The sequence below is a fragment of the Sorex araneus genome, chromosome 5, assembly GCF_027595985.1.
Source record: "Sorex araneus isolate mSorAra2 chromosome 5, mSorAra2.pri, whole genome shotgun sequence".
Taxonomy (NCBI): Eukaryota; Metazoa; Chordata; class Mammalia; order Eulipotyphla; family Soricidae; genus Sorex; species Sorex araneus.
The window spans coordinates 185237714-185259303 of NC_073306.1; positions in this window are offsets into that span (position 1 = coordinate 185237714).

Sequence of the window (21590 nt, forward strand, 5' to 3'; positions counted from 1 at the left end):
GCTTGTCAGTATGTGGGCCTTCTAAAATAGATTTAGATTTCTAAGATCAGAAAATGTGTATGATTTTTAAACTTTTGTTACTAATTGGACTGTGACCTACTTACAAAAGGAGTTGATTACAGGTTTATTGAAAAATAGATGATAAGACAGTAGCTTCTTCTGAAAGCTAACTTTAAATTCAGAACTGGAACAAAAATATCCTAACCAAGGAATACTTTTTTGTGTAACTTAGAGTTCACACTTCAACATAAACCTTCGTGGTACTTTGACTGTTATCAGGGAGAAAACCTCAGCGGCATAGTGAACTTGCAAGAAAATTTTAACGAAGTGCTACAGATTATTAGAAATATTAGTGATAGATCTCTGAAGTAGAGGATATGATTTCAAGATGAAACTATTTTAAACATTTTTATACACAGGGAAATGTGGCTCATTTACTTATACACACCTCTTTCCAGAGTTTCACAGTAATATCATACAGCTGTAATATAATATGTGTGTACATACTACTTCAGAGAGATTCACTGCCTTTTCTCATTGTGAGCTTGACACTGTCTCTACATTATTCAAACTGTTATATAACAGGTTCTTGTTTTAAAACTATGCTGACTATATACTCCCTCATGCCTAAACTCACTGGCAAGTTCCTCCTTTAATATGAGGCTTCTGTCTTCCAGCTCTATCATTCTCCCTTACTGTATCCCTGCGACCACAAAGTCCTCAGTCTTCTCAGAAGACCCCTATTAATCTTATTACTTCCTATACGAGAATAGGCCATCCCTTATCTTGAAATGAATCCCCAGTGTAAAATGTTGACGTTTTTGAAGTCATTTTTAGATGGGACATAATATGTCACAGTAGAAACACTACACAAATGCTTAGAGAGCCAAGCTTGTTCATATTAATAAAATTTTTCTTTAAATAATTATTTCATCTTCCTTTTCTTTCCACTTGAGTCATTGCTGTATGATCAGCAATATAACCAGTCAGACCATACAAGGTCCAGTTGAAAAGAAGTGTTTTTATGTTCTAAATCTGACAATGTTCAGCTCTAACTCATTTATTTCAATTCTTTACTTATTCTGTCCCTACAGCTCATTCCTCTTAGTAAGAGTATAGATAATATCTGTATTCTTATGCTTGCTATTGAGTGTCTTTAACAGAGTTATTGAGTCAGTTATGCTTATGTGTACTTTAGAAGAGGGACGGTGGGGACACAGGTAAGAGGCTACTTCCAGCTCTATGCTTGGGGTTATTCCTGGTTCTGTGCTTGAGTGCTGCTTCAAGCACTGTTCAGGGGACCATGCAGTGCTGGTAAATCGAACCAGGCTTAACAGCATGAAAGACAAGGACCTGAACCTTTGTACTGTCTTTCTGGACCTTATGGGAACTTGTATAAGCAGTTTTCAAGGATGAAAAATAACATTTAATACTAACAAAAACTGAAAAATGAGAATGTTATTATCACCAGGAGAGCACTGAAGTCTTTAAAATTTAAGTAATTTACCAAAATTATTGCTAATAAAAGACAAAGCCATTATTCAAACCTGAGAGATCTGGTTCTGGAGAACAAATGCTAAACATCTATGTTATATTATTCTTCATGTTATCCTTCATGAATAAAGGAGAAAATTAAAAATAAGTCTATGTGAAGTGACAAAACTTAGAGATTATGTAGTAGAAGTGGACACACTTGTGGTGGGTGTGATGCGAATGTGATGTACCCATGAAACTCCATCATTAACAGTATTACATATCATGCCACCTCAAAGACAGGGAAAATAGACGTGAATTTAAGGTAAAAAATGAAAATAATCAATGAAGAAAAACAGAAAGAAGAAGGGATAAAGGAAGAACTATAGCTAGAGAAAAACAGCAGAGGAAATAGAGGAAATAAAAAGGAGAGTAGTACAGTTGCTAAGACATTCAAATTAAAAAAATAGTATTAAATATTTATAGTCTCTGGATGTTGGCTGTTGATAGGATTACACAGCACCAGGGGGCAGTTTCTGGATGTGATCGCCTAGCTATTGGATAGTGGAGGATCCGGGTGGAAGAGGTCTTGTCCCTATCTGAGCAGGCTTGGTGATCTCGGCCCCGGGTCCTGCATACCTGGGTTCCTCTGTCAATTCTTTCATGCACGAGGCTCCTCAGAACATGTGGAGAGGGGCCTTGAGCATGGCTGTGGCTGGGTTTCAGAGGTCTTCAGCTTTGGGGGTTCTGCTCGGGGTAGGGAGGGAAACTAAACCCAGCCCCTCCAAGGGGCTCCGAAAGAGAGTGATGCAGAGTCTCTTGCCCTCGTGCCTGGTTGTCTTCACTGGGCCCCTCAGAGGGAGTGGGTTGAATTTCCTTCCCTGCCCTGAACAGAGCCCCAGCAGCCAAAGACCTCTGGAAGCCACAGCCATGCTCAAAGCCCCTCTCCACACGTTTGGATGAGCCTCATGCATGAAGGAAAGGGCAGAGGAACCCAGGTGTGCGGGACCCGGGGCTGAGACCTCCAAGCCTGCTCATATCGGGACTGGGGCTCTTCTGCCCAGATCCCCCACCTTCCAGTAGTGAGGCAGTCACACCAGAAACTGCCTCTCCCCCCCCCCCCCCGTTCGGTGTAATCAAATCAATGGCCAACATCCAGAGACTATAAAACCAAGCTCCCAGAAGACATCTTATAGCCTAGTTCTCCCTCTCGGAGAAACTGGCAAGCTACCGAGTTTCCTGCCTGCATGGGACAGCCTGGCAATCTCCCAGTGGCATATACATATGCCAATACCAGTAACAATGATAGGTCTCATTCCCCTGACCCTGAAAGAGTCTCCAATGTGGCATCGTTGGGAAGGATGGGTAAAGAGAGGCTTCTAAAATCTCAGGACTACAATGAACAGAGATGTTCCTGAGACTGCTCAAGAAAATCAACAATCAATGGGATAATGATGATGATGATTAAATATTTAGTTTGTTAGTTTATTAGAGACAGAAAATGTTTATTTTCTGAAATTCAGGTTACAAGGTGTTAAATTTGGCACACTTTAAACATACCACATCAGAGACTAGAGAGATACTACAGTAGATAGGGCACTTGTCTTGCATGCGGCTGACCATGGTTTAATCTTGGGCACCTCATGAGACCCCTCAGTCCCTAGTAGGAGTGATTGCTGAGCTCAGGGCCAGGAGTAGGCCCTATGCACCTCTGGGTTTGATCCTCCCCCAAAACAAAACAAAAGCCAGTGAACATTACATCAATTAAGCAATTAAAATCATAGAGTAAAACAGTTCACCAGTTGATGAAATTTACATTTGACAAATACAATCAAGAAAAAGGATTTTAAGGAATAATTTAAGATTAAGTATGGGCAGAGAATGTTGAAATGCATACCTTGGCAACAATACTTGGCCAGTGATGCATTTAAGAAATAATTGACAATATTGATTGTTTGTAGGAAGAACCTAGAAAAAAAATTAAGCATTTGGTGGCTTGTAAGCTGACAAAACTTGAAGAGAAATATGCCTTTGAACTAGGTAAGATGTAGTCTCTAAATTGCCTGCACAAAAGTTATTTTAGTGACACCCTAAATGTGCTAATTTTATAGCAGAAAAATGAACCAGCTACTTTCAGGTCACTGTAGCTGTTAGAAACTTGGAATGAGTAGATGTATATAAAGCTTTTATAGGAGAAACAAAGACATGTACAATCTCTACTGGAGAATGGTTGCGATCATCCCCATTTTCCCTCACATACTTTGTTCTTAAAGTATGGGTTTGTTGAGAATAAAGTATCAATGCCACCTCTCCAGCAGCCCAGGCTACTATTCCTTATCAGGCGTAGTTTCATTCTATAGATGGCACATATGGAATGGGCAGAGGTCACCGTGTATTTCCTGAGACTATTTTATTGGCTATTTATTATAAACCTCCATGGAGAACTTGTCCAACAGTTACTAAAATTTCTCCCTCTGTTCATTTGAACTTGAACCAATATCTTTCTTCTCAATTCTATTGATATATAGGTAGGACATAGCAAATGAATATATATTTGATTTTAATCTTCATATCTCATATTTATTAATTCACCTAGTTGATAAAATATAATTGAAAACCCATATCAATTTTCTGCTACTTTTGCAGAAATGCATATATATATAAAACACCAACTTTTTTTCTGTTCTCTTGTGATTTTAACATAGGTAAAATGTCCTTTTGGTAGTCTATGCAGGATTGAGCACATCGTGTTTGTTTTACTTTTCAAAGTGGTCTCTTAAGTCTATGGCAAAGTGCTATATAGTGTTCCAAAGTGTGAGCAGGCTATGATGCGCATTACTAACAAAATACATAATGTAGGTAAGCTTTGTTCAGGTGTGAGTTGTAGTGCTTCTGGCTCCAAGTTCAGAAGCAAACTATGGGAATAAGGAATGACCAAAGGCAACAGAATCTGAGAGCTGGTCAACAGAACTGAGAATACTGAAAGCAAAGGATGGGGTAGATGGGGCAGGAGGAGACCCAGAAATAATGGTGGAGGGACAGGGACACTGATAGAGTATGTGGTGTTAGAACATCATATTCATGAAACCCTACCATGGAATATATTGTAAATTATGGTGCTCAAATTAAAAAAAATTAACAATATGACATCCAGAAGATGAAAAGATTCATTTATAGCTGAGCAAGGATACTCCAGAAAGTACTAAAATAATTTCTATAATGTTATGAAAAATTTGGATAGATGACTATATTTATAGATTTATGAAATATTTTTAAAATATATATGTGGGCAGTATCATTTTGAAAGTGAAAGCCATAAAAATGTAATTTTATATTGTTCAGTAATTAGCCATATGCTAAAGTGTTTATGTTGCTGACTGGGTGGTATGTTTCAAAAATCACTATCACGTGTGAAAATACTTAAATATGATAATTATAGTGGTACGAAATTTTAGTGTTTTGTCACATGGGGAATTTCCAGTCTTAGGGGTTTGTAAAACTGCAAAGTGATGGAAAAACCTGCAAGCTTTTTAAGAAAGAGGCGAGTGGAAAACAAGGAGTTACATAAGTGACTTATTAAGAAAGAATTTGAAACAGGAAGTTAGTATAGAGCTGAGAGTTAGTCTGGCATTTGGGTTGTGACTGGACTTACTGGAATTTTGAACAAGCATAGCATTTATAGAATATGAACTTAAATATTAGGCAGAGGAGGGTTATGTGAAGAGTAGGGTATTAGTGCTAATAATCAAGCTTATTATGCAAAGATGTGTCAAACAGGACTATTCAATGAAAGTGTTATTTTGTTTGATAAAATGTGGTAATCAGAAACTTAATAGGAATCTAACGTGATATTTCCCCAGGAGGATATTTGGATATTCTTTAATTCAGTGTGTGTGCTGACTTTGTAGAACAAAATTACTGTGAATAATGGGAACTGACTGTTTATTTAAAATATACAAAATCATCTGTTCACTTCTATACACAGGCACATGCATGCATGGACACATATGAGTGTAGGCATACACATATGCAATGTGTAAATATACATAAATATACAATTAAGAAATCATCACGATAACAAACATTTCTCTTTATCTGTGCCCTTTAGCCATCCTCCCTTTTTCCACTTCCCTTTCCAGGAAGTGAAATGAATTAGTTCCTGAATATATCAGTTATTTTTTCTATAATATTAGATGGTTTGGTTGCATTTATGTTTTTTTATGTGATTTTCTTTGTGTTTAATGCTGCTTAATGCACACTTAGATTTATATCTTCAGCAACATTTTTAAAATTGGAATTGTCATAATTATTTATCTAATACTTTCTCTTCCCCTGATACTTCAATTTACCTATGGTAGGTATTTTGATATTTTTTCATGTCTCCCTAAGGACCTGCTAACATATACTTTGAGTATTTTCTCTCTGTTTCCTATATTTGTTATTTCTATTTCCACCTTCAAATTCATTGATTCTCTTCTTTCTATTCTACTATTTAGTCAACCCAATGAAGGGTTTTTTTTGTTTTTAACCTTAGATTTTATATATATATATATATATATATACATATATATATATGTGCGTGTGTGTGTGTGTGTGTGTGTGTATTGCTCATAATACTACTGCATCTTTGCTATAAAATCTAGTTGTCTACTGAGAATGCTTTACTATTCATTCCACTCAAGGGCCTTTAATTTACCTCCTGAGTGTAGCAACAATAAATAAATATTTTAAATTTGTGTTGAAAAAAATTGTACCATGTTTGGGACTCAAAGTTAGAATTTACCAATAATCTTTCCACTTAAAAATTTGCACATTTTTCTGATTTTAATATGATGGTTCATTTTGAACTGATTCCTTAACGTTTTGAGTGTTAAGTTCTGTAAACCATAGGTTTAACATTGTTTGCAGAATGTTGATATGTTTAGTTTAGTAAAAACCATATTAATGCAGTTAGGCTTAGGTCCAAAGTTCTGATGCCTTCTTAGGTAATGGCTGAATTTCTCGGCTCTTTGCTATGCTTGGTGTATAAATGTATTGTTTTCAGTGGTAGTGTGAGGTCTGCATGGTGGTGATTTAGATCTCAATTAAGTTGTCTAGCCCTTTGCCCCCTGGTTTTGTCTATCCACAGAGGCATGGCTCAGAGGTGGAACTGAGTCTTGGGATATTCAGATGACAATTGGAAGATAGGTTTCTTTCCTCTATTATTGTTCCTTCCCTCAAAGGACAGAAATTAAAATAAGGAAGACAGGATTTCTTTTAGTTTAACCTGCTTTCTCAGATTACTTTTCAATGTTTCAGTTTTTATTCGCAATATATCACATTTTACTTGGCTTTCTATAGTGTTCAAATAGCTATTCTCTTACCTTTCATTCAGCTTTTGACTGGAAGCATTGTGCTCACGCCACCACATCTTTGAACCTATAGCTCAGCAATTATATGACAATCTAAAATGGCTAATGTTTCTAGTATCCTGGATTACTTTTTATTTCAGACTCATGTAAAATATTTGGGGACTGCATTCATCCCATATACTGTCAAATGTTCCTGTAAAGTTTTCATGCATTTTTAGGGATTTTATGTATTCTTTTAGAAGTCTGCATTGTTGCCTTCCTTAGCCAGTCATCTGATTCCAGCTATTGCTCCTGATGATTTTGTCCATTACCTGCATTGTCTCTGTTTCCTTCTTTAGGGCCCCAAACTACCTTAGGGTCCATAGAGATGGTACGTAAGGTATCTTCCTTACATGTGACTTACCTAGGTATATCTCTGATATCACATATGGTCCCCTGAGCACTGCCAGAAGTGATTTCTGAGCCCAGAGCTAGGAATTAATTCTGAGCACTGCTGGCTCTGAAACCAAAACACTAAACAAACAAAACAAAACTACCACTCTCTCCTCTCATATCTACTTTGCTAGGCTGTCACATCTTTCAATCCTGTTTCTAATCCTTCACACTTAATTCTACATTCTTGTATGTAGCAATTATGTTACCTATATTTCTGAAGTATATTTCCAAATACCCATATATGTCCTCAGCTAAGCATAGAGTCACTGACTAATAGTTTCTGCCTTGTCAAAAAGATAGTAAATAAACTTTTAATGGTGTAGTTTTTCATTAATCTATTCCAGATCAACTTTAAGGCAAGTTTCACTAATAATAAAAATACAGAAAATTCTAGGAGGGATACTGTAGGTATTTTACCATTTTTTCTGTGAGTTGCATTTCATATATTTCATTTACACATTAGCCTATAACTTTGTAGAGTATGAATTTAAAATTTATTTTTGCTTTGGGGCCACAACTGACAGTGCTCATGGCTTACTCCTGACCCAGCACTCAAGGATAACTCCTTGTGGGCTCAGGGGACCATATTGGCTGCTGAAGATATGCAAAGCAAATGCTCTATCCTCTGTACTATCATTCCAGCTGTAAATTTTATTTTACTACTAAAAACTAAACACAATATTTAATATATAGTAGGCATAATTTAAATATTATTAAAATTGAATTAAAGTGTTTGAGAAATAAGATACTTATCATTCAGTGGGATATATTAACATATTTTATTTCTGTCCACTTGTCAACCTCATGACTTTTTTTTGGGGGGGGAGACTAAAGAAATAATTTAATAGCCTGAAGTGTGTGTTTCGCACAAAGAAGCCGCCCCCCCCCCCCAAAAAATAAAAAAAGAAACCGTACTCACCACTCAGTCACTCAGTTTTGTTTTCTTTTTTACTTGTTGGGTCACACCCAGCGATGCTTAGGGGTTACTCCTGGCTCTGCACTCAGGAATTACTCCTGGTGGTGCTTGGGGGACCATGGGATACTGGGATTGAATCAGGGTTGGCTGCATGCAAGGCAAACACCTTACCCATTGTGCTGTCACTCTGGCCCTACTCAGTTCTTTTTTTTCTTTTTTTTTTAAATTTTTATTAAATCACCATGTGGAAAGTTACAAAGTTCTCAGGTTTATATGTCAGTTATACAATATTAAAACACCCATCCCTTCACCAGTGCCCATATTCCACCACCAGAAACCCCAGTATACCCCCCGCCCCCACCCCCTACCCCCTACTGTATAACTAATGAATTTCACTTCATTTTTTCTTTACCTTGATTACATTCCATAATTCAACACAAAACTCACTATAGTTGTTGGAGTTTCCAACCAAGAGAGACAGACCTACTACATTTGATAATTAGGTTTTCATTGCTGGAAATGAAGAGATATGTAGCCCCACTGCTACAAGTACATAACTCTCTCTCTCTCTCTTTTTTTTTTTCCTTTTTCCTTTTCCCTTTTTTTTTCTTTTTCCCCCTAATCCCCCTTTCTGCGCCTCATAGTATGGTGTACGCCATGCCGCGTCGGCCAGCGTGGGGCTTTTGCTTAGTTCACAGTCCAGAGGTGGCTGCTACATTAAAAACCTTCAATATTTCAACAAAAACTTACTGTTATTATTTGGAGTTTCCCCCCCCCAAGTCAGACCTGTTCAAATGGAACCGTTTCACATTGCTGACAATTATAAATGTTAAGTCAGTTTTGGATTTCTGTATAAAGTCCAGGGAAAATTCTGCCAGAAATTACATAGCCCAGCTCACAGTCCCAGTGCATTGCTGTAAGAAGTCTCTGAATTCAAAGTCTTTAGGCACAGAGTGTCCGATTCGCGCTCAGCGGCTCTGGATTTATCTGGGCCGAGGGCGTGCTGGTTACACCCCCTTCCCATGAGTTCCTGGGAGTCCCAAAAGTAAAAACCGAATACCTGTGGGTTTGGAGTCACAGATGATGGCGCCTGCCACATGGGTGCTGCCAGCCCGCCGCTTTCCGTGCAGGAACACAGGGTGGGGAGGAAAAAAAAATCCACCCCCGGCAGCACAGATTTGTAGCCCAGTTCGGTGTCCCAGTGCATCGCTATCGGATGCTGCGCTGGATGCCCGAATGTGTTACATCTTTGGAATCAAAGTCTTTAGGCGCAGAACCTCATGACTTTTAATAGTTACATTAAATCGAGTGAAATCATATCAATGTATCACTGTCATCACTGTCATCCCATTGCTCATCGATTTGCTCGAGTGGGCACCAATAACGTCTCCGTTGTGATATTGTTGTTACTGTTTTTGGCATATTGAATATGCCATGGGTACCTTGCTAGGCTCTACTGTGCTGTCGAGATACTCTTGGTAGCTTGCCAGGCTTTCCAAGAGGATCAGAGGAATCGAACCTGGGTTGGCTGCACGCAAGGCAAGTTCCCTACCCACTGTGCTATTGCTCCAGTCCAAGTGAGTGAAATCATAAAGGAAAACTAAGTTTTTCTATTAATGTCCTGGTACAACCAAACCACTAGATCTTTCTCTAGACTCTGGAAGCAACCCTCAGAGTTTTCCATTCACTCCCAGACAGTAAAAATATTCCTCCAGTCCATTATCAGTGGAAGTATAGCTTGTATCCAATTTTCTTATCCCACAACAGTTTTATTTTTGTTAGAATTCTCCAGAGAAACTCATAACAGGACACATTCCATGCCTATAATAAGTCTAGTATATAGAAATATAAAATAATATCTTCTGTTCCTTAAATATGATATGCATATTTTTATATATAATATATTTATAATATTTCTATGTCACTTAGAGATGTCAATTTGTAAAGAACTAGCTCAAAAAAAGTCAGAAGGTGAGAAATTCCAAAATTTATTGTCATAAAGTCAAAATAAAAAATTCTCTAGTTTCAGATGAGTCCAGAGACGTAGGAACCAGAAGACCAGATGGTGTAAATTCAGTACTGGTTGCACTGAGACTCAAGGAAAGCAAAAATTCACTTGGAAGTCAACTGTCTATGTACCTGAGAGGTTGGACTGTCAGTATGATCAATCCAGACCTTCAACTGGCTGGATGAGAATTGAGAGGCACTCCCCTTTGGAATGCTTCACACAATCTACCTATTTGGCTAGCAATCTCATCCAAGAGTAGCCTCCCAGATGTCCCCAGAAAAAAATGTTTGACTGAGGATCTGGAAACCCTTGACTCAGACAAGTTGACATACTCATGATCTTTACAAAAGTGGCAGCTTTCGACATTCTGTTTCTCTAACATCAGTCAAAAACTGGTTCCTTATGTTACACCAAACTTAATGGAATATATGCCAAATCCTATTAATAGTTCTTTAAAAGGCTTTCTCACTTGAAACGGGGTGAAGGTGAAAAATCTTTCTTCACTCCAGTGCAGTTTAGGTGGGTAAAATATCAAAAGAAACCATTTATTCTTGAAAAGAAGCCCTGTTTTCGACTTCTCAGGCACAATTCTTTGAAAAGTTTCATGTTCTTTTGAGTGAAGGTCACACTGCTTTGATATTATTCTTTTCCCCTCTGTCTTATGCCTGTGGCGGGGATCAAACCCAGGACCTCACACATACAAGGCAAGTGCTCTACTGCTGAGTGACATGACTGCTCCATGATTTTCTTTTTTATGATATAATTTTTTTCCTTACCCCAATTTGATATGTTGAAAGCTAATCCCTAGTACTTAACAGAATGTACAGTATACACAAATCTAAATACAGTATAAGTACTGAACTTGTCTATGTTTAAAGGCAATGAACATAAAGAAGTTTAAAATGAGTCTGTTATTGTGGGTCCTAACACAAGATTTGTTTTCGACATAACAGAAAAAATTCTTAAATGTATAGAGGGAAAACAACATGAAATATAGGTAGAATACTAATTCATAAGCCACAGACAGTGGTCTCAGAAGGAATAAATTCTGCCAACAACAACAAAATGAGGATCCAACTACCAGAATTATAAAAACAGTAAATTAATTTTATCTAAGCCACCTGGTCTGTGGTATTTTGCTATGGAATCTTAAGTAAATAATTATGTCTTTTCAAATCTAACTAAATGGGCAATCAACTTTAATTGGAATAGTACCTCACTGGGATGGAGTGATAGCACAGCGGTAGGGCATTCACCTTGCGAGCAGCCAACCTGTGTTCGATTCCTCCGTCTCTCTCGGGGAGCCCGGCAAGCTGCCTAGAGTATCACCCCCGTACAGCAGAGCCTGGCAAGCTATCCGTGGTGTATTCGATGTGCCAAAAACGGTAACAATAAGTCTCACAATGAAACGTTACTAGTGCCCACTCAAGCAAATCAATGAGCAATGGGATGACTGTGACTGTGACTAATATCTCATTGTTGCTTCTAGACCTTTAAGAACATGAGCAAAAACTTCCAAAGAATACTATTTACAAAGAAATAAAAATGTTCAGTGTGTTTTATAAGCCTTAGAACTTACTAAATCTATCTATCTATATATATATATATATATGTCTAGGAAATTCTGAATTTAGAAACCAAAGAGATAGTATCACAAGTCAGGCATTTGCTTTGCTTGTGACCAACTGAGGTTTGATCCCTGGCACCGCATATGGTCCCCTGAGCACCACCAGCAGTGATCCCTGAGTACAGGGCTAGGAGTCAGCCCTGAGCCCCTCCTGATATAGCCCGAAACCAGAAAAGCAAAACAAAACTTGAGTTTATTTTAATTAATCAATAAAATTTAATTTATGTAGACATATAATAATAATGTACATAGACTAGAACAATTCCTTGATTATTGCTTTGTATATATTAAACATTGAGTTTTGGTTGAATGCCAATGGGGGAATGTTGGATAACATTGGGTTGTTCTTGCTTCTCCCACAGGGAGCTTAGGTTTATTGAGCTACTCCCACAAACAGTGCTCCTGAGGCACACCCAATTTCATAAAGCACTAATAATCCTAAATTGCTTTTCTCTTTCCTTTAGGTCATTTGCATGGTTTAGCAATGTTCTTTTTGTATAGACACAGGAAAATAGTTCATGCTATGCTTTGTACCGGGGGAGTTAATTGACTCCAAAATAATATTTACTCCTGGGCATCCATATTTACTTGACTTAAGCCTCAGTTGCCCTTACTTCCTAACACCCCCTAAAAAAGGTTCCCAACGAAGGGACGGTATAGACCCAAGGCAAGCTGTAAGCTACCCTGGCATCGACAGGGGACAAGCTAAACACCGTAAGTATAATAAATTAAGAGCATGGTCATGGAACAAACTCTGTCACGATCCAAAAAGAAGTAACTGAATAAGGACCGTGCTGAGGTTAGGAAAGACTAACCCGGCCTGAGGACTGTGGTCTGGGATATATAATGAGATGTCACCAGGAAAATCTTAATATTAATCTTAAGATTTATATTAATTCTTAATATTAATATCTTACTAAGATTAATATTGATATTAATCTTAATATTAATATCTTAACATCTTACTGTGTTCATATAAAATGACTAGAATTATGAGTAAGAAATAAATTTACTATGATTGTTAAAATGGATTACTAGCTGAGGAAAGGAGAAAGCAATGCACCCTAGTGGAATCTCACCCTTGAGAGGATCTCCTAGTAATCTGGAGTGCTGAACCCTCAGATGGGATTTTTGTCCTTAAGTTTTTCCCCTAGAACTTCCCCTGAAGGAGGTGCTTTGCCTCTATTTCTTGTTATGACAATGTCCATCATCGTCTATGTGTATCCCCACTCTTCATGGTTTCTATATAACTATGCTGTAAGGGGTAAGAGGGGACTAGATGATGACAAGATGAGACTAGACGATGGCTAGGAGGAAGTCGAGGACTATGAGGACTAGGGTAAGGGAACTGTGATGACTGGGGATGTGACCAAAACTATGACTACGATTGTGCTGTAAGGGAGAGATTGGACTATGTTGGAGAAGAGAGAGAAATAACCTGACTAATGACCAGCCTGGGGCCCTGTTTCTCCATTCCCCTGCCCTTCATCCTTCCCTTGTTATCCGGCCAGAGGAATGACTCTCGGCCACAGTGCTCGAGTCCCATGCGCTGACATCTTTTCTTATGAAATTCAGAAGAGGACATATATTAATGGCATTTTAATTTATAAATATCTAAGTATTTATTATTTCTTTTGGGGGGAGAAGCTACAACTGGTGTTGCTCAATGTTTACTCCTAGCTCTGTGGTCAAGGATCCCTCTTGGCTCTGTTCAGGAGAGCATAGCCGGTGCAAGGCATTGAACTCAGGTCTGATATGCAAGGCAGGCATCCTACTCAGTGTATCATCTATCATCTCTCCAGTAGTATTTCAGTCTGTTGAAACGGAGAAAATAAATGGATGATGTCTCGATTCTTGTCACTCAAAATGAAGCTCACATTTTCTTCTATATATTAAGTGTAAATGAGTTAAACTTGGATAAATGAGTTTGATGATTATAAAGCAGACTGCACAATCCAGAAGGCATTTCGGTTACATATTCCATGTACAGGGCGAAGTTTATGAACATCTATTGTCTTTGCAAATGTTGAAATATGAGAGCTAAAAGCTACATAAAACAAACAAGAATAATGAATAAAATATTATTTTGTGCTCTAACAGTAAATCAATATTCCATCAGGGCTTTGTTAGCAGGTAAGTCTTTCATCTTTTGTTGCAAAGAGTAACAAGCGTCCTAAAAATATGAGCTTGCGATGCCTCTCCTTTGGGTCTCAAATTGCTATCCATTGAGATATGACCAGTCTAGATAAAGCACAGACATTTCAGGGTGTCTTTGCTCACTGAAATGAGTAGTTTCATTAATAATACATATATTAACTGACAGGATAGGAAAAACCAGTACATTGGAAACATAAGAAGTACCTGAAAATTAGCTGTTGTATCGACAGTATTTTTTTTATCAGGTTTCTGAAATTTGTGCAACTTTTTGTATTCCTGTTTCATCCAAGCAACTTAATGAAAATGTGTGTGCTGAGCATGAACGGGGTCTCTGCAATTTATTAGATATTTTCTCATTCTTTTCCTCACAGTGCATGAACTTCTGCAAACACAGAGCTTTCATAGATTCTTTTTGTCAAGAGCTTATTGGAAACAGAAGTCTATTCTGTCTGCTAAATGTGAGGAATTGAAATTCAAGTTCTGGCACAGTTAAGCTGCTAACAAATATCCTGATTGGGCTTGTGTCCAATTTTCTAATATTGACCTGGTTTTTTAGAATCCTAATAAAGGAAAGCAGTAATGACAACTTCAGCAAAAGGCATGCTTCAGACACCTTTACATTTTATGGGGTAGTTTTCTATGGCAACCTGTAATATCTACTTTCTTACCTGGGATGTGTTAGCTCAGAGTTCTTGACAACTAACAGGCTTTGTAACCCTAAGCGTTGCATTGCCATGGAAATTGGGCTCTCAATCTCTCATACAAAGAGCTCATGTTTCCTACTTTAATGAAAAGTCCAAATGTTTTTAAGACCTGCGAAAATATTTCAGGTTATATTTTTTTTTCTGAAACCTTTCTGATTCAGGTCCGGAAAAACTGAACATTTTCTTCAAAGCACTGAGCAGACAAAGATAGTCAGCGGCTTATTAGTTAATGCTCTTGATTTAGGAAATACAGCCTTCAAAGAAAGTGATGAGTCAACAACTATTTCTTCAGATTTCTTTTAAAATTCATATTTCCTCCTCTGTTTAAATGTAATTCTCTAGTTGTGGGTAAATCATATTCAGCTTAATTCACACAGTTTGTCAAAATTTAAATAAAAATCAAGAATGCCTACCCCATACATTGTGCAGGCTATGAGTTTCTGCATGTTTCTTGGAGGTTAAGACCTCATGTTTCCTTCTTACATTGAGTTCTAATTATCATTTTTATCGCCATCTATTCATGTCACATTGACTTTGACCTGTAACTAAATTCTTTTCTTTTTTTTTTTAATTTTTCACAAACTACTCAGACAAATCAGTCTGGACACTTAATAGATTTTACTGAGATTTTAGGGCAAGGGGAGAAGTTTTAGCTTGCATCTATGCAAATTTTATCATAAAACAGCCTTTGTTCATTCTACTATAGAGAATGTCTTTCTGATCATGGTGCACTCACTGGTAAGCCAGAGTGAAGAATCCCTTTACGCTGATACTTCCTCCACAGTTCTTTTGCTTTTCCTTTTAGGCTTTTGTGTGTACATTTTGCAAGCCTGCTTGAAATCAAACTGGTTGGTTTAATTTTTTCACATTACTAGCTCATTTCTCCAAAATTTTCTGCAGATTTGTATATCAAACAATTCATTAATTAGGGTGGAATTTGCAAGGATGTGGGGTATAGGAATATTGGCATTTTGTCAGTGGACATGGTATGGCTGTTATTACCCATTGAATATATACTATTTTTAGTCTTGTTAACCAATGTTTCTTCAGTACGATTTAAAAAAAAATGCAAAAGACCAATTAATGCATCTAATAAGATGAAATTGGGAGCTGGAGTGATAGTACAGTGGGCAAAGCATTTGCCTTGCACTCGGTCGACCCAGGTTTGATCCCTGGCATCCCACATGGTCTCCCGAACACAGCCAGGAGTGATTTCTGAGTGCAGAGACAGAAGTAACCCCAATGCATTGCCGGGTGTGATCCAAAAAGCTAAAAAAGAAAAAATAGAAATCTCATCACTTTACCTTGTCCTGTGCTTGACTCAAATGTTTAATAGTGTTTTTTTCTATATTTTCTTTAAGTTTTAAAAAGTTGGCAGAAATATAAATATAAAACAACTGGTGTTTATCTGCTAAATAATAAAATATTGACCTTCCAGAAATGTAGTTGGCTATATTTAACAACTTTTGAGTTTACGTTATCAAAGATCGAGGTATATTTGATTAATTGTTTTTTTTTCTCTTGTTTTTTCTGGTGAAAATGTTGCCATCTTTTCAGGATTAAATGTCACCAGTGAGGGCATTTTACTTTTTCATGAGCAGGACTTCTAGAGGATGAAAGCTCAGAAATTGTTCTCATAAACTTTGGCTTACTGAAAGTTAATATATTTAGTCTTTTAGGTTTGAATGAGGTTGTGGTTAAATACCTCTAAAATATATTTCATATTCTACGTTAAAGAATTACTAATACAAGAACATTTCCAAATATGTTAAAACCAGTGCAAGATGCCAGTCAATTTTTCCAGACAGATTTTATTATGATATTGAATTAGCTCATTAAGAATATACAATTAATGAAAATATATATGACAAAATTATATATCCCTAATATAAATTAAGTAATATCTGAAAACGTTTATGAGATAATTTTTTTCATTAATAGGAGACAAAGTCTTAACTCTTCAATAATGGATAGAATAATCAGACAATTCAATAGAAAATAAAGCAATGCTATAAATCAACTAGAACTACTATTTTTAATTTAGTATTGTTATTTGTTTAAAAATGTAAGTGGTTATAGGCGAAAGTTTTTCTCTATTCACTGCTTTTTTTTGCATCTCATAGCTTTCTGTGAGATTTTCTTTAAATCATTGGCCACTGAGAAGTGGTCTCTTATTTAACATGATCTTGATTGTCCCAAATTACTTTCTGCTATCGATTTATTTTATTTTATAGCCAATCCTCATTTAGACTTCTTATTTCTAAGAAAAAAATTGAAACACATTGTTTTAGATTCCAGGTGATTCATAAATGTTCAATTAATTCAAAAGTCTTGACACTTCTCTTCTTTGCTTTGTGTTTAATGGGTTGGTTTTCTTTTTCTTATTATTTCACTTTTCATTATCAACAATGAGAAAGGATTAATGGATAAGTGAATAAGGGGGCAAGGAACAAAAGTATATATACCATGGACATGGGAATAAAATGAACAAAACATAAAATATCATAATACAAAGTCATCTAGGTATAAAAGCAAGAAATTTGTAAGAAATGCTAATTTGAGATAGCTCTCTTGCTTCTTTTACATAGGATTCCCAGGATCATAACTCGCTGATTTAACACGAACTCATTGCTCACAAATTTGTCCTGATTGTTACATCAAGTTTCTCCTGACATTAATGGAGAGTTTTTTGATAATGGTCTATGCAGAACTTTAGAGAAAGAAAAAAAGGAAGAAAATCTTCACATAGTCGATCTTTCTTTCTGAAATGTCTTACAGTGTTCACATTTATTGTAAAGATTATAGCAATTAAGTTTTTTTTTCCCCAGGGTAGTGTCACATAAGAAATCTCAAAGGACTAAAATGTCGTGCAAAATCTCATAAATTCAATGACACCTAAGTAGAAATATATTTTGAGTCACATAAAAGAAAAAGTTACTTTGCTCTCTGGAGTCTGTTGATACCTTTGAAGATATTTTGTGGTTTTATTTAAATTGGTGCTCAAATTAGAGGATACATACTTTGGGATAAAACGATCTATCTTATTTTTGATTTTTTTCAATATTCAAGATTAGGAAATAACCCAGTGTACAATGACAAATGACAGAATAAAGAAGGTATGATAGATATGCATGATGGAACACAACTCAGCTTCAAGAAAACATAAAATCCTGCCTATTGTTATAACACAGATTAAAATGTGGGGAGTCATCCAGGATGTACAAGGAAAAAATGTGGCATACAAAGAAATGAAGCAAGGGAAGACAATGTTCAATAAAAACAAATTCTTTGATTCTGACCAAAGGACTGTGATTACCTTGTGATCAGGAGGGTTATCAACCAAACTGTGGAGAAAACTCATTGGTATTTTGGATTTTGGGTATAATATTGACACATTATACCCCGAAAACATACATTTACACTCTTGTAAAGTGATCTTACCTCAATAAAAATTGTCACTGTCACTGTCATCTCATTGCTCATCGATTTGCTCAAGCAGGCACCAGTAACGTCTCCATGTGTGACTTGTTGTTACTGTTTCTGGCATATCAAATACGCCATGGGTAGCTTGCCAGGCTCTGCCATGCGGGCCAGATACTTTCGGTAGCTTGCCGGCTCCTGGAGAGGGGCGGAGGAATCAAACCCGGGTCAGCCACATGCAAGGTGAATGCCCTAACCACTGTGCTATCGCTCTAGCCCCAATAAAAATTAAGTTAAATAATCTTAAACTTATTTAAAAGCCAAACAAATGTTGAATTTTTTTCATGCACATTTGTCTGATTATTATTGCAGACAATTTTTTTCTTTTTAGAAAATTAGAAAAGTTCATTGGAAAGTCAATAGAAGAGAAATACTGGCAGGGAATAAACAGTATAGGACCAAGTTTAGAGTAGATAAAATATTTTGAATATGTTATAGAATGTAATAGTTTAGAATTCATATTTACCTCAATATAAAAAATGAAAATATATAGTTATAGTCAGTGTTGTGTGTATGTATCAATTTTTTAATGATTAAATTACTATGTTTATTATGTACTATAGGATGACTACATATAAATAATCATTTTTGTTATTTTTAAGATGATCACTTTTTAGTTGGAAATGATCACTCTGGATAGGAACTGTTTGCTGAAAGTTGGTAAAGGAACAAACATAATAACCTCTCAGTATCTGTGTTGCAGACCATAGTGCCCAGAAACAGAGAGAGAGAAAGAGAGACAGAGAGACAGACAGACAGAAAGAGAGAAAGAGAGAGGGAGAGAGAGAGAGAGAGAGAGAGAGAGAGAGAGACGGAGAGAAGGAAAGGGAGAGAAAAAATGCTTCCATAGAGCCATAGAGGCAGGCTGGGGGAGGAGGGGTGGTGGGAGGGCAGTTGGAGTCAATGGTGTGGGAAATGGACACAGATGGAGGGCGGGTGTTGGATCATTGTATGACTGAAACCTGATCATGAACAGCTTTGTAACTGTGTATCTCATGTATCACCAAATTTAAAAAATAATAATAAAAAAAGATGAACACTTTCATAGGGAACTACTCTAGAAGAATTTCATATGAACAGAAATTTAACACACATTTTCAGATATAATATAATAAGTCTTTGATCTTTGTGATAAATATAAATTAGATAAGATAGTACAAACAACCTTTATGGAAATATTTTATTGTTAAAATATTGCCTTTTAAAAATATTGTGATAGTTAAAGAGGGAAGGCAGTGTACCTCCCTATTTGGTTGTGCTTCTGTGACATTAGGTCTTTTCAAAGGAAAGCAAAATTAAGAATAATTTAAACATGTAATACTTTCTTACCTTATAACTTTAGCGAATACTTGAAGTCCTATTGTTATTACTACTACTATTGTTGTATTGATTTGGGGCCATATCTGTCCAATGCTCAAGGTTTCATCCAATTTGTGTTCAGGGATCACATCTGGTTATGCTTGAGAGACCATCTGTGGTGTCCGAGATAGAACTGAGGTCAGCAGTATGCAAGGCAAATACTCTACATGCTGTATTATCTGTTTGGATTCTAATTTCTCTGTAATAAATTTTGCAACTGAGACAAAGTTTGGTTCTGCTGATTGCTAATATTAAAAGTGTCTCCAATTTTCTTAATAAATGTTCTTTTAACACCACAGTGCAATTGGAAAGATAATGACTTCTAATATTAACAGTATAACACAATTAGAATTTCTTTAAACTAAATACATATCTACTTAAACATACAAGAGAAATGCTATTGCTTTTTTTTAATCCTCAGAGGAATAAGATATACCAGGAAAGTTTATGCTTCTTAATTACAAAATAAAGTGTATTTCTAAGGAGTGTCTTGAATTTTTCCCCACGCAGTTCATTTCCTAAAAGAACAAATTGGGCCCACCAACCCTTCGCCACCGTCCAGTGCGGCCCTGCCAGTTTGCTCCCTCCTACAGGTCAGTGAGCCAAAACGGGCTGCCATCTCCTCTGCGCCTGCACCTCCCCCCCCACTCCGGCTCCTCTTAGGAGACTGGACTCCTGCCTTGCCTTTGAACCGCCCATCTACCCCTTTGCCTCCCTCCAGCACCGCCTTGCCGGTTCTCTTCCTCCTGTCCGGCACCTAGTCACATCACTGCAGTGGGCGTGGCCTCAACGTAAGTGGGAGTGGCCTCCTTTGGAGCTGGCCTCATATCTGTCCCTTCTCAGCAATGGAAAATAAATTATCAAATGCTTCCTTTTCATCAGGTCTGACGTTGGTGAGGGAAACTCTAAAACAATAATAGTGAGTTTTTTGTTGAAATATTGAATGTAATCAAAGTAAAGAGAAAGGAAAGTGAACTTTATCAGCTACACAGGCTGGGTGGGGGGTAGGGGGGGCGGTATACTGTGATTCTTGGAGCTGGAATATGTGCACTGGTGAAGAGATGGGTGTTGTATAACTGAGACTTAAACCTGAAAGCTTTGTAACTTTCCATATGGTGATTCAATAAAAAAAAATTAAAAAATTTAAAAAAAAGGACAAATTGGGATCAAGTTGATAGTACAGCAAGGTAGGACCTTGTTTTGCAGACAGCTGATCTAATTCAATCTCTGCCACCCCTTATGGTCTCCTGAGCTCAGTCAGGAGTGACCCATGATCTCAGAGCCAGACCTAAGTCCCAAGCACTGCTAGATGTGCCCCTCCAAAGTAAATAAATAAATGAGGAAATAAATAGACAAATTCACAAGTAGGTCCTTTAGAAATTTATCTTACAGTTAATTATCAAATTGCTACATGTGACCTTACGTCAGGGTGTTTAAAGTTATGTTCAAAGAATACATGACCTGTCGTGCAACAGAGAGTGTACAGAAAGAGTGGCACTTGTCTTGCCACAGTCAAGCCGAGTTCAAATCGCTGGCACCTCGGATAGTCTTCCAAATACTGCCAGGGGTCACTGCTGCGTGCACAGAGCCTGAAATGACTTCTTGAGCACTGTGGAATGAGGCCTACCATCCAGTCCTCCTGAGTGCATGGTCTTGATTCATATATCCAGATAAAATTCAAAGCAGCTTCTGTGAGGCTAAGAAGCATATTGCTAAGGACAGGGTTAAAAATAACAGTGAGGGGCTCCACCCCTGAATGACCAGGATCCCGGGGGCACACAAACCAATTTCGGAGCCCAGCGACTTCTGGCAGAAATTTCTCTGGACTTAATACTAAAATACCAGAATTCCAAAATCATGTGCTCTTCATTATCAGTAATAGAAAACAAATTATCAAGTGATGCCTTTTCAGCAGGTCTGGTTGTTGGGGGAAAATTCCAAATAATAATAGTGAGTTTTCTGTTCAGACATTAAATATAATCAAAGTAAAGAGAGAGTAAAGTGAAAAATCATAAGCCACACAGGCGGGGAGGTGGGGGTGGGATGGGAGGTATACTGGGGTTCTTGATGGTGGAACATG